Here is a 14,039-nt window from a genome sequence, read left to right as displayed (position 1 = left end):
AAAACCATAGAGCAGCTAAAGGGAAATAATACTAGCTCTTCAAAAAGATTGCATGTGGTAAGCTCCATGAGTAAAGAGATGTCCAAAATGCCTCAACGATGCACAATGCAAACAAATAGTGGTGATGTATCTTTGCTAGAGATTCCTACTTATGATCAAATTTTTCGACCCCCAAAGTTGGCAGATCGTGAGTGTGGCATGCTCTATGGAAGGGATTTTTTACTACGCCATTGCAGGGATAACCAAAATGTGACTTACTGTAAAAACCATCGTACAGTGTAGTTGTGGGTCAAAAATAATGAGATTATTATGGATTTACGGCACAATAAAGATGAACAACAAAAAATCAAGGATTTTATTCAAGATAACTATGATCAAATTTTGCCACTTAAGTTTCCCGGAGCTACATACTTTTGGAAGTAAGAAGATGTTTATATGTACTATGTTCGAACAATGCAAGCAAGCCGAAAGTACAAAAAAAGAAAAAGCATCACCTCTTCTGCGGGCTCTTCAGTGGGATCTTCTATGGTAATATCTTTCTTCATAATGCAAATTGTCTATTATGTTCTTCTTTTATATTTAAATAAATTCACTATATTATAATTATTGCAGGAAACAATTGGTGCATTATTTGAGAAAGAAGAACAAGTTTTGCAGGGATATGTAAGTTTGATGATTTATTTTCAAATTTGTATTTCCCTTCTATACGTTTAAGTCATTATACATGTGTTAATTCTTGAGCATTTTATTATAATGATGATAGGAGGAAGAACAACTTATAGTAGCTGCATCTATAGAGGATCATGCTCCATGTCAATATGACTTGGAACACGGTAGTGAAATGTTGGTTCAGGTTTGTATCACATATTTCACATACATTGTAATTTATACTTATTTTCTTGTGAATTTGTTTATAAGAATTATGTAATCTTTGTTAGGTAGGAGAAGGTGTTTATTGCCCAGAAATGCCACAAGAGTTAGCAACGACTGAAGATCATCATTTTTCAGCATCTAAATCTTTCATGGAGTGATTGCAAGAGACAGAACAGGTTGGAAAATTGATTATCGTTGCCATTTTATATTATATCAGTTGAGTTTAATATGGATATCTAATTAGTATTTTTTAATGATTTAGGTTGAGGATTTGAATCAAACTTGCGTTCATGAGACTTCGCTAAATCCTGAGGATATGTCAATTGCAAGAAAGAGCAAGCGCACACCAAAGGTATACATTATACCTCTTTATAACGGGTTTAATGTTAATTCTTATGCATCGTTTTTTTTCGTTTGTCTCACATGGGAATCTAGAACTTAATATTTATTCTTCTTTAAAGTGGAGTGAGAAGATGAAAAAAAACATGCAAAAAATGAAGGCAAGTAAAGCTGCTAAAAAGCAACAAAGACTGAAGGTATTTATTATTTTAGTTTTTCTACTTTAAATCATATATCTTACATGTAAAATCATGCATACATATTTGGTAGTTGGTTTCCATTTTACGTTATATAAAAGATTACTCTTTACTACTTGTTTTCCTTTCATAGGAGCTTAATGCCATCCATGTCGAGAAGGACCTCGATTTTTGTGTTGATATGTCTTCTCAAGTAAGCTCTTTTTTTAAATATGATGCATTCTTCTTTTTATAAATTAGTAAACAAGGATTATAATATTTTTTTATTGCTTCTTTCAGGTTGATGAATTTTGTGAAGAGGATCAAGAGACAATTCTCTTGAAGTTTTTAGAGATACATACTATTAATGAAATGTATGCGTCTCTAAAGACTAACTACAACATTATCAAAAGAGACCCTACTTTCCATGGACACAAAACTGAGCATAGCTTGCCTGCAATGAGGAAAGCTATAGTGGATTGGCTAGTTTTAGAAAAAAAAGTTATTGTAAAGAAGCATGAAGACCACATTTTGAGTCTTGATGATGTACATGTATCGGAATGACATGTGTGCATTTAGAACAATTGGATGAACTCTATTTTTGGATGAACAATTGGATGCATTTTGAACAATTGGATGAATAATTCAGTCTTAATGATGTACATGTATCGGAATGATACATGTGCATTTTGAACAATTGGATGAACTCTATTTTTGTTTCTTGATGTCCAATAAGTATGCAAGTATTCATGTTGTTTAATATTTTTATAAAGTTTCTTAGTAACTAGTTGTTTCTTTCTTTCTTTGAAGATGAGTTTGCATTCTACATCTTGATTATGCAGTTATCTTTAATTCATTCTAAATGTCACTTTACATTTTTTAATACGATGTATATGGAAATTTAATTGTGTGAGTAAAAATTGATTTTGTAATATATAAAATTTATCAATCTCAGCTTTTACTACATAGATAGAGTTACTATAGTGAATCTATTATATAGTAACATTCTAAAGTAAATTTGCTAGTCTATATGAAAAATGCTCAGTTTTACTATATTGCTAAATTTACTAGAATTAGTCTTACTAGTAAACTTAGGATATAGATTTGCTATATAGTAAAAACGTAACTATATAGTAAATTCTTGTCTATATGGAAAATGCTTGGTTTTACTATATTGCTAAATTTACTAGAATTAGTCTTACTAGTAAACTTATAATATAGATTCGCCATATAGTAAAATCTTATCTACATAGATACTCCTTGGTTTTTCTATATACAAATTTACTAGATATAGTATATCTAGCAAATTAATGTTAATCATTTGCTATATAATAAATTACTTACTATAAAGACAATCTAGTAAATGTTCAAAATTTACTATTCCGGAATTTTGCTAGATACGTTCATTTGTATCTAGCAAAATACCTTTTTTTTACTATATAGACAAAGGTTTAGAGTTCCTTGTGAACCGGACGCATATACGGATGTTAAAAGCTCGATGTGACGTTGATATGGATACTTTTTCTGTCTGTAATATGCAGATCTCCTCCACCTTTTGAGTGTGGAGACTTGGAGAGTTCCCTAGCAAGACATTGATTGCAGAGACACTGGTCACTTATTACAGCAGTTCTCAAACAATGCTTCTCTAATTCAGTTGAGACTACTAATAAAGCCATTGTGAATGTAACATACTGGCCACTTTATTTATTATTCCATTGCTCGCTGCCAATATGGTATCTTTCTAAAAGTCTTAACTTTACATGCCTATCGATGTACGTTTTCGCTGCAACTTGCTTGAATGGAGGTGTTTGGATCCAACGTGTTTGTGCAATGCAAGTGGTTCTCTTGATATGGAAACCAAAACGTTCCAAGTGATTTAAGTGAAGGCTATCCCGAGCAATATGGTGCCAGAATGATATTAAGACATTGTGCAAAGACTTTAAATAGCTAGCTGCTCATCTTCAATGCTTCTTAGTTCTTTCACCTTGATAATGGCCATGTTGAAAAAAGCTGTGCATTCTCTAATTGCATTTGGTTGTGTGCTTAGACAAATGTGTTTGAGGTTGTAGGCCACTATATAAATTATGGAGTCCAAATATGTGACCCTGGAGAACTTTAAATCAAAATTCCTATAAATTAGTTGTGGAGAAAAGAAAGGGGTGAAAAGGAAGAGGGAAAGGTCATGATTAAAGTAAGGGATAAATGGGGGAGGGGAGGAGTTTTTATTAAAGGTAATGCAGGTTAGGGTCCTTCCCCTTGTCCCCAATCTCAGGTGGTCCTTCCCCTTCTCCCCCTTCAAGACGTCCCTTCTTCTTTAATACCCTTCATACATGGTCCCCCACCCCCTTCATACGTGGTCCTTCCCCTTCTCCCCAATCTCAGGTGCTATGTTATTTTATTCTAGCCGTTGTAGCTTGCCAAAAATCACGAAATGTCAGGAAAATGAGCTATGTTTGGCATATAGTTGTTGTATTCCACTCAGGCCTTATATTTTTTACTATCATTAGAAAAGCTTTCAAGGGGAGTAGTGGAAGAGAAGCAAAGATTTCAAAATTAAAATGTTTGGAACTATCACCTCGGGGGGGTCACTCATCATATGTAACCCTATCACGTGAGTTCAACAGAAGGATATACAGAAATAAATATACATAAGGGACTATTTAAAATAATTTTGGGAAAAATTTACAGATTTGTATAGAAAAGGGGTACATTTTATTAATGAAAAATTTACAGATAAGGGATTTTAGAAATAGGCCTTGAACGCACGTGGTATAGAAGGTTTATACATAGTGACCCCCCCGAGACTATCACAATCTAGAATAATACTTGAAGAAGGTATAATTCGAGACGTCGAGCTTAAATGCTAGAATCTATTTTTTGTTGCCTTACAAAAATATTTGTATCATTGCTCATTGGGATCAATTGCCTATGCTGCCAACCTTGAATAGAAGAGTCCTTCCCTAAATTGTTGTTTTTGACTAATCAAGCTCTTTCATTGATACTTGACACTGGATTGAAATAGTTGCTTGCGATTCTAAGAAGCTGGCAAATGAACATGTAGGGACTTAGTATAAGTGACAAGTGCGTGGCTTCCTAGGGATTTTGAGATTTAGAAAATTGTTGCCATGCCTCAACTCATTCCTTTTGCCATACGTGAGAGGACTGATGTCCAAGGCTTATTATCTTAATGCAAATCGTTGCAAGTTTCTGGAGTTTTTGACCCTGAAGTGCTTTCTCTAAGAGAACTAGTGAAGGAGAGATGAAGTATTCCATAGTTAACGTAAACGATTTTTGTTAATAGGTGGGAAAAGTCTTGCTGAATAGCTTGGATGAGCATATGGATTGGAATGTGTCTTGAAGGAGCTGTATTCCTAGAAGAGGGATGAAGTTGTTTGATGCACATGGTAAAAATCCATCAACTAGTTTTGACATTCAAAATTTTTGGGACTAGTAAAATTAAAATTAATAAAAACTACTTGAAAACATGTATTGCGATGGGGTAAACTGAAAATTGAGGAAAATATTTTCACATCCAAAGAAGTTTACATCACAATGGAGACAAGCTTAAACTATAGCGGCATAGATTACCGTCGAGCCTCCTTCTAGAGTTGGATTCTCTTAGGCCAGATGGTAGCTTGATGTGGTAGGGAAGGGCTAGCATGATGAATCATGAAATGTGAAGATAATGCGTGCGCTTACTATAGGAATTAATGCTAAACATTTTCGTTATTGTAGATTGACGAGCACTCATGAATGATCCTTATTAGAGACACAAGAGACCTATGTAGATGGCTACTGAATTAATATGAACACCTATTTCATTAATTTTGGACTGGTGCATTGTCCAAATTTGTTTTTTGAGGTACTTTTGGATAAAAAATGGGGAAAAAAAGAGGCTCTTGGAACAAACTATGAAGCAAAAAGTAAGCTAAAGAAAATTCAAATTAAGAAAACTAACGTGACATGTTATTAAAACTAGAGTACATTAAAAAAAGAGTTCTTCATATTTGTGAAAGTAGTTTATGATATAATTGAGGGATACAAGTACAAGTAAATTGCAAAGCCATATGGTGTCCAAAAACACCTTATAGTAGTAGACATAAGCTACAATGCTACCATCGTATTTGCCATCTCTATCTCATAGGTTACACAATCCTCTGCATTATTTATTTCATCTTCATCAATTTAATTATAATATAAAACAATGCACAAAGAATCAAACATTCTTTCTTTCAATGCTTCTTGTTTATTCCTAGTACTTTCAGCTTGGTTTGCTAAATATTTCTGAGAACACGTGACTTTATAAGACCTCTTCAAATAGACGTGCAAGCTCTTCTCTTGTTGAAGAGTACTTTCATAGCTCTTCTCTACAATGTCTTATCTTCTCATGCTCTCCCTTCTCAAGCTACTTCTGCAAAGCAAACTCACCTTTCTCATCTTCTGTCAATGGTCCTTGCCTCTTTCCCTTCTCTCAATGTCTTTTATTCCTGGCATTCCATGATAAGTTGTTGTTGATTGAAAGCTCAACAAAATTGATAATTGCAAAAGCTTTTTCCATTTGCAATGTTTGCAAGTAGAAATAGGAGGGGAGAACTAAAGAGTGCCAAGAAAAGATAGCGAGGAGATAGGAGAGGAGAAGTATGAAAGTAGAAATAGGAGAGTAGAACTGAACTGAATATGCAAGTAGAAATATGAGAGAAGAACTGCCAAAATAGCTCTATAAACTTTCGTCGGAGTTTTATATTAATATATAAATATACCTTTGATAAAAACATCCATGATGAAGATTAACACTATAGAAGAGAACATAGATGAGAGAAATAGGAAAGGAGATCGGAAAGGAGATGAAGATAACAATAAAGAGAGAGAGACAATATGGATGATAGTGGTTTAGAATTTGACTTGTATAATTATTGTGCTTCGGGATATGAGACATTTTATATATAATTATTAATTGAAGTGAAATATTTTCTATAAAGTTATTGGGATAGGATATTCACAATTTAAAAAGTAGCACAATATTACACTTAAACTTACATTCAATAATTATATGAGATGACATTTTAGCTTACATTTAAAATAATATGAGATGAGATAAGACATTGATGGCATTGAGCAACACATGAACATCATGACAATTGAACTGACTGTGCGAGTAGAAATGGGAGAAGATATTGGAAAGGAGATGAAGATAGCACTAAAGATGAGAAAACATAGATGAGAGAGATTGGAAAGGAGATGACGATAATAGTAAAGAGAGAAAATTATATAGTGGTTTAGAATTTGACTTGTATAATTATTGTGCTTCGAGATATGAGACATTTTATACGTAATTTTTAAAGCAAAGTGAAAGATTTGCTACCAAGTGCTTGACATAGGATATTCACTATTAAAAAAGTAGCACAATATTACACTTAAGCTTACATTCAATAATTATATGAGATGTCATTTTACTTACACTTCAAATAAAATGAGATGAGATAAGACATTAATGGCATTGAACAACACATGAACATCATGAGATCATGAACAATACTTCTATTAATTTTTGTAATTACTTAAGATGCTACGAACCTTGAAATCAATATTGATTTTATAGAGAGAAGGAGAAAATTGAAATACAATAGAAGGAGACTTTCTATTGAATCAAAATCATTTACAATCAATCCTAGAGTCACAATACTCCATGTACAGAGCTTGAACTTCCCAACCACCCTCGAGCTATTTCACTCTCACTCTCACTCACATGAAGGTGTTTCAATGAACCTCACTCTCACTCAAGATGATAAAATCATAAATGGAAGAATAGTCTCACTCTCACTCGCACTCTCACTCTCAATCTTGGAGCTTGTAAAATATGTTGCCTTGCTGCCCCTACGTATTCTGAGTTTTCAACTTAATAGATTGTCGAATTGGATCTTGACCTCGTTGTAAAGTTGTATATCACAATCTCAGCTTTCCAACAAAAAAAAGCGCTCCTCAATCTGAGTTTGGAATGAAAAGTGATGGCTATTTTCATCCAAGAAAGGTGCAACCTACTTTTTCCCACTTTTAGCTGGCTTTTCCACTTTATCCGACTTTCCTTGCCCTTCACGACCAATTTATTTGCTCCATTCCTGGCCATTCTAGCAATAACTTTAGTTCTTTTAAATCAATCACTCCTTTCCAAGTTCTCCAAGTTTAGAATCTGCAAAGCTGGACCCTCCTTTAAAGTTGCAAACTCTTGATACAACTCCCATGCATATATATATATATATATTTGGATCTGTTACATCTCAAATCACTTATTAGTATTTTCAAAACTCAAATTGACATGAAAATAATAACTACTGCTAATAAAACTAGAAAGAAAATTATACACAAAATATGGAGCATCACACAAAAATGTGGAGTGTCATAATCGCCCCCTCTCTGAGAAACTCTGTCCTCAGAGTTTAAAAGAAGGAAACTCAGCAATAAGTGAATCTAAATCTACCCAAGTAGCATCCTCTATAGGATATACATCCCATTTTACCAAAACTTCTACTATTGTTAAGTTGCTTGGTTCGTCTATCCAAAATAATTTGGGGTTCAACCTTCAACATTCCATCTTCTTGAATTCTAGATGTGTCCTGCAAAACATAAGAAGGATTAGCAACATAACTTTTCAATAAGCTCACATGAAAAACAGGATGTACTTTGATATTTTGAGGCAATGCAAGTTGGTAAGCCAATGTTCCCACTCGCTTTAATATTTCAAAAGGTCCTGCGAAACGAGGTGAGAGCCTTGTATCTCTGCCAATAATTAAATTACTTTTCTTAGGAATGATTTTCAAAAATACCATGTCACCCAACTTGAATTCTCGAAAACTATGGTTCTTATCATAATAACGTTTTTGTCTATCTTGTGCTCTTTTAATCTAAGTTGCATTAATTCGCTCAAATGTTTTTTTCGATTCGAAAAAATGCAAAAAATCGCGATTTTCTCGAATTAAAACGAATCCAACGATTTTTCCTAATTTATTCGTATGAATAGGTTATTCGTACGAATAAAACCTTTATTTGTATGAATAAACATATTCGTACGAATAAACGATGTTATTCATACGAATAAACATAGTATAAATTTGAAACAATTGTTATTTTTGGTATTTGTACGAATACATCCAGCTATATTCTTGAGCCACCTCCTTGCCTACCTGGCACCTCTTGGTTGCCTACCTGCTACCTCTTGCTTACTTTCATACCTACCAGCTCTTGTCATAGGTACCTTACTGCACCTTACTTTTGTTATAGTCATTTGTTAATAATCAATGTTTCTCTCTCTCTTGTTTTGTTTAAGATTGGCACTCATCTCTCTTAGGAGAGTTGTGTGTTGCAGTCTTTTTAAATTGCTTAATATTTATTTTGTATTGTATTTAAGTGTGTAGACAGGCTGGCACTCATTTCTCTTGCGAGAGTTGTGTTACAGTCTATTTTTGTCGTGTCTTGCAATTTTAATTATAATATAAATAATTATCTTTTACCTGAGACTCTGGCACTCATCTCTCTTAAGAGAGTTATGTGTTGCAGTCTCAGTTTGTATAAAAATGTTTGTTTGTAGGAACTCTTGGGTTGGCACTCATCTCTCTTAAAAGAGTTGTGTGTTAATGTCCAAGCTTAGTGATGTTTTCATAGATGCTTATTCTGGCACTCATCTCTCCCTTGAGAGTTGTGTGTTATAGTATAAGTTTAGAGATGTTTTCAAGTACTTAGTTTGGCACTCAACTGTCCCTTGATAGTTGTGTGTTGCAGTCTGAGCTAGATATCATGCAACATTGTCTTAGACACTGAGTCTGGCACTCAATAGTTGTGTGTTGCAGCCTAAGTTAGAAATCATGCGATGTGCTTTTAGACACTTAGTCTGGCACTCAACTGTCCCTTGATATTTGTGTGTTGTAGTTGAAGCCTAGTGTTAAATGGTGAAGTCCACGATTAGGTTATACCTAGTTCATTTTTTGTGTTTTGATTTTCTATAGTATGTTACATGATTTGAGGCTTGAGCTTGAGTTGAGAGGTTATACCTAAGTAATTTCTAAGACTGCTTGCATTTCTTAGACTGCTTGCATTGATTTTCTTATTGCACCTGGCACTTAATTCTTTTTTGAATTCTGTGTTGCAGCTTACTGCACTTGAGATGGCTCACGCAGGTGAGAAGAGGAAGTGTCAACAACCTGATCTCATAGTCTCAGAGGAAGGTGTTGAAAAACACGAATGTACACTTCTTAATGAATGTCGATCAAGACATCATTGAGACAGCTTTCCAAAATGGTGAAAGTGGTGTACGAAATTTGGTGAGGACAATGTCCGAGCATGGAGGGAGGACCTTGCATGATCGATTTCCATATGTTTTCATAGTAGAGTCTATAGATCAGTATTTGTACCACTTAGCGATGGAGGGCCAACGATGCCTCAGTCAAATAGATCGAGACATAAACTCATGTGACACAAAGTGGGAGGGTCCTACTCTAGATGCCAGGGTCACGTACATAAAAAATGTGTGGTGCGGTTACAAAGGCAAAGGAGTTGCCTCGACCTCCCTTCCATCAATGCATCCATGCCCCCAAGCACAGCCACAACCACAAGCATCAATGCACCCACGCCCTCAGTCAGATACTGCATTACATCCACCACAACCCCAAGCACCAATGCACCCACGTCCCCAGTCATATGTCGCATTCCACCCAATGCAACCGCAAGCACCATTGCAGCCACACCACGCGTATGCACCAGTGCATCCACCACAACATGTCGAACATGGTATCCCTTTTTTCCAAGATCTTTCATACCTAGAAGTTCCTCCTCCTTTTTCACATCTCCCACCGCATGCACAATCACATTTCACCACATCTTTTGTACCTCCATTTCTGCCTCCTACTGCACGCGCAGGCCAGTTTTGATCTCCCATATTTTCACCTGCACCACAAATGCACAATCTATCTACACAAGTAGATACATCCATCTCCTTCATTCTCACCTGCACAAGCACCACACACATCACATGGCTTGCGTGATCATGTAGAAGTGCCAAGACCCATGCGGCCCATACTGCTTCAGTGACGAGACATCTGATTCACGCCTAGTGCGCCTGTGGGCATAGGCACGAAAGGAACAATCAACATGTGCAATATTCTTGCCGCTCCCTTTGAAAGGGACAAGATTTATGCATGTAAGGTGCTAAGGGTTTTTGTGTTCGTTGATGCATTGAAGGCCAGTGCATTGGAAGAAGCCACATGCTTGGGCGATGTCATACATCTCGGCATCATCTGGGAGATAGGTCTAGTCCATGATAATAACCCAATGATACTATGTCTGTTTTGGAATGGAAATCATTTGGAAAGATGGCTAACCTACCTCAGACATGACAGAAAGGGACCATCTCTGGTGTTTCACAGAGATGATGCGAAAATGCCTGCTAGAGCTCCACGGGTCCGTCAGCATGTATATGATATTTTAAGTGCACTAGTTTGCACTATTCATTACATGCACCAACTTAATGTTCTGCATAATGACTTGCATGTGCAAAACATTATGCTACACTTCTCAGAGTCATCCAAGGAGGTGTATCTAGGCATTTGTGATTGGCAAATGATGACCCCATAGTAGCACTAGAAAGCACTATCTCGCATTACTCAATGATAGCCCCAACACTATGCGAAGCTCCATTGCTAGGTTTCATCACGTTGCTCCAGAGTGCCTAATTTGCACCAATCCCCCACCTTTCGATGTTGCACAGGATGTGTACGCCATGTCTCATCACATCCTGAAAATCTTGGACATTTGTGCACCATTGCCAAGTATGGGGCCCGCAGAAGCTCTAATTGGGTGTTCATGATGATTTGTGGTTCATGGAAAGTCAACCAAACTGAATAGATGTCCAAGTACTGCAGATTTTTATGGGATTTTTGATGTTGCTCCAAGATGTGGTATACATCTTAGTCTAAACCAAGGACTTAGACCATCCAATGATTGAGTCTTTCTTGGATGCCAGGATGTAACATGAGTGACTAATCATGGAACTTGTAACATTTTTAGTTTTATATATCATCCAAGTTTGGATCCACTCCATTGTTCAAACAGTTTGTATATTTACAGTGACATGATAAATGATGCGATAAATAATGTTTAAATATTATTTGTATAAGTAAATGATGTGATAAGAATGATGATCCAATTGTCACATATGATAAATGATGCAATAATTAATGTTTAAATATTATTTGTATGACTGAATGTTGCAATAAAAATGATGGTCCAATTTTAAAATATGATAAATGATGCGACAATAAATATTTAAATATTGTTTGTATAGGTTTAATATTATTTAATTATTTAATATTATTTAAATATTTAATATTATTTGTGGTTACAAATTAATTTTATCTTGTTATCATTTTTTAGGATAAGTATGAGCATGGAGGGAGAGAACTTCGAGAACATTCTCCCACAAGATCTTCCCGAACCAGAGCAACCTCCAGTCCAAGAGGGCCCACAAGGTGCTTTTGTGCCTCAAGAGGCTGATTTAGCAGACCATCTAAATCATGCCAAGACTTAGGCTATCTTATAAGCGCAAAGAGAGATGCTGGGCAGAGAGGGACTAGGTATTTTTGTTGCTAGTCCAGTGGATGACGATACCATGCAAGGCAACCCGGTCTCTCTTTGACAAGTCACAAAGACTATGCCCATCAGAGTTCGTAAGACACATCTTGTTTCTTCATTCAAGAAGTGCTAGGAATAAATATGCACAGCCCAAGTTGTCAAACTTGTGGCACAAAACCCTAGCCCACATCCTTCAATGATTCATAGAGGTGGAAGGAAGCATCCCCAACAACCAACAAATACCCATGTATTTCATCCAACAGGTGTATGTCTACAACATCTTGCATCAACGCGTGGATTGGAATGACAAGCATCACTTGTCAAGAATAGGAAAGGGACATCTTGCAGAGCACATGCAAGAAAGGATAGAGAACAGAGAGCCCGTGTCTCAGAGACCTCGTGTGCTAACTCCCCAGGCACACAATGATCTTGTTGACTTGGCCACATCTGCCATACCTCTCCATCAACAAGGTGTTACTGCTGAGGAGTTATAAGATTGCGTTGCATCACAAGCCAAAGAGATCAAGGACCTACAAGCGCAAGTACAAACGTTGGAGTTTGAGCTTGCATGCTACAGATAGTCCTTTAGAGATTTGGATGTAGCTGAGGATACCGATATTTTTGATTTTGAGGACCTCACTAATATAGATTCGCAAGGTGCAAGACAAGCACTCAAGGAATGGTACATGTGGATCCTACTGCATAATTATGTACATTGTAAACTTCATATATAACTTTATAATACTCTTCTTCTACAACGATGGTTCAAGTTATATAAGTGAGTTAAGTGGCCTAAGTGATTTAAGTGGTATAAGTGATCTAAGTAGACTAGATGATTTAAGTGACTTAACTGATTTAAGTGGACTAAGTGATTTAAGTGAATTAAGTGGTATAAGTGATATAAGTGGACTAAGTGATTTAAGTGGTATAAGTGATCTAAGTGGACTAGGTCATTTAAGTGACTTAAGTGATTAAAGTGATCTAAGTGAACTAAGTGGTATAATTGATTTAAGTAATTTTCTATGGATTTAAGTGATCTAAGTGAATTAAGTGGTATAAGTGATTTAAGTGCACTAAGTGATTTAAGTGATTTAAGTGGACTAAGTTATTTAAGTGAACTAAGTGGTATAAGTGATTTACGTGGTTTTCAATGGATTAGGTGGACTTATAAAGTTAATGCAGAAATATTAAAATATATTGACATGAATTAGTACACATAATAGCTAGATCAACTCTTGAGACTTGAAAATATAAACTTCAATTGTGCATATTCGATTATTGTTTCCAACTTTCTGATGTTTCCTTCAATGTTGCCTTAAAAGTATTTGCAAGTCACAAGATTGTCTCTAACTATTATGTATACCAAAGTCATCCACAATCTCAATAATTACAACACAACATCGCTTGTAGACTGCAAGATTCTAGATTTCAATACAAAAGGAGACGAGATGGATACGAGCATATGTCCTCTCCCATCACTTGACATATTCTCCCATCCATCCCCTCGCATACAACATGATATCCAATATACTTAGAGCTTCATCCACCGCTTCTATCACCTATCATATTCTTCTATCACTCTATATTGCATTCAACACAGGTACAATATCGTATATCTCTTCGACTTTGCTATTGTCACTGAGTAGCTCAGGCTCATCTTCCTCTTCACTAAATGCACCCTCAGCAACTAATTCTGTAGTCAATCGTTATCTAGCAATTCTCATTACAATGGCTTCGCTTGCTGCCCTAGCTGCAACATCAAATCCTTTCAACAATTGTAGATTTCCAAAGTAAAATACCAAATCTACAGCTCTTGATGGCTTTAAGCGATTGCAACTCTTAGGATGAATAAAATTGTATGCACGCCAATTTTTCTCACATGCACCAATGATGCAGCAATAGAGAGCACACAAGTTGCAACATGCTGTAACTCCAATGTCTCTCCACCATATTCCTTCCACCGAGTAGGTGCAATAGTTGTCTTAATAGCATCAAGATTCCAAGGATCTCCAAAAGAGCCTTTGCGATTCATAT

At 35.8% G+C, this 14,039-nt stretch overlaps 1 pseudogene; it reads right to left on the bottom strand.

Annotated features, from left to right (window-relative positions):
- Nucleotides 1–7,815: 7,815 nt before the first annotated feature.
- LOC147906083 (uncharacterized) lies at nt 7,816–10,193 on the bottom strand (annotated as a pseudogene).
- Nucleotides 10,194–14,039: the final 3,846 nt, after the last annotated feature.

Source organism: Dipteris shenzhenensis, chromosome 1, assembly GCF_047967505.1.
Source record: "Dipteris shenzhenensis isolate YYH24624 ecotype China chromosome 1, Dip_SZ_1.0, whole genome shotgun sequence".
Classification (NCBI taxonomy): Eukaryota; Viridiplantae; Streptophyta; class Polypodiopsida; order Gleicheniales; family Dipteridaceae; genus Dipteris; species Dipteris shenzhenensis.
The sequence above is the reverse complement of the archived record's forward strand: the minus strand, read 5'-3'. Positions and strand labels throughout refer to the sequence as shown.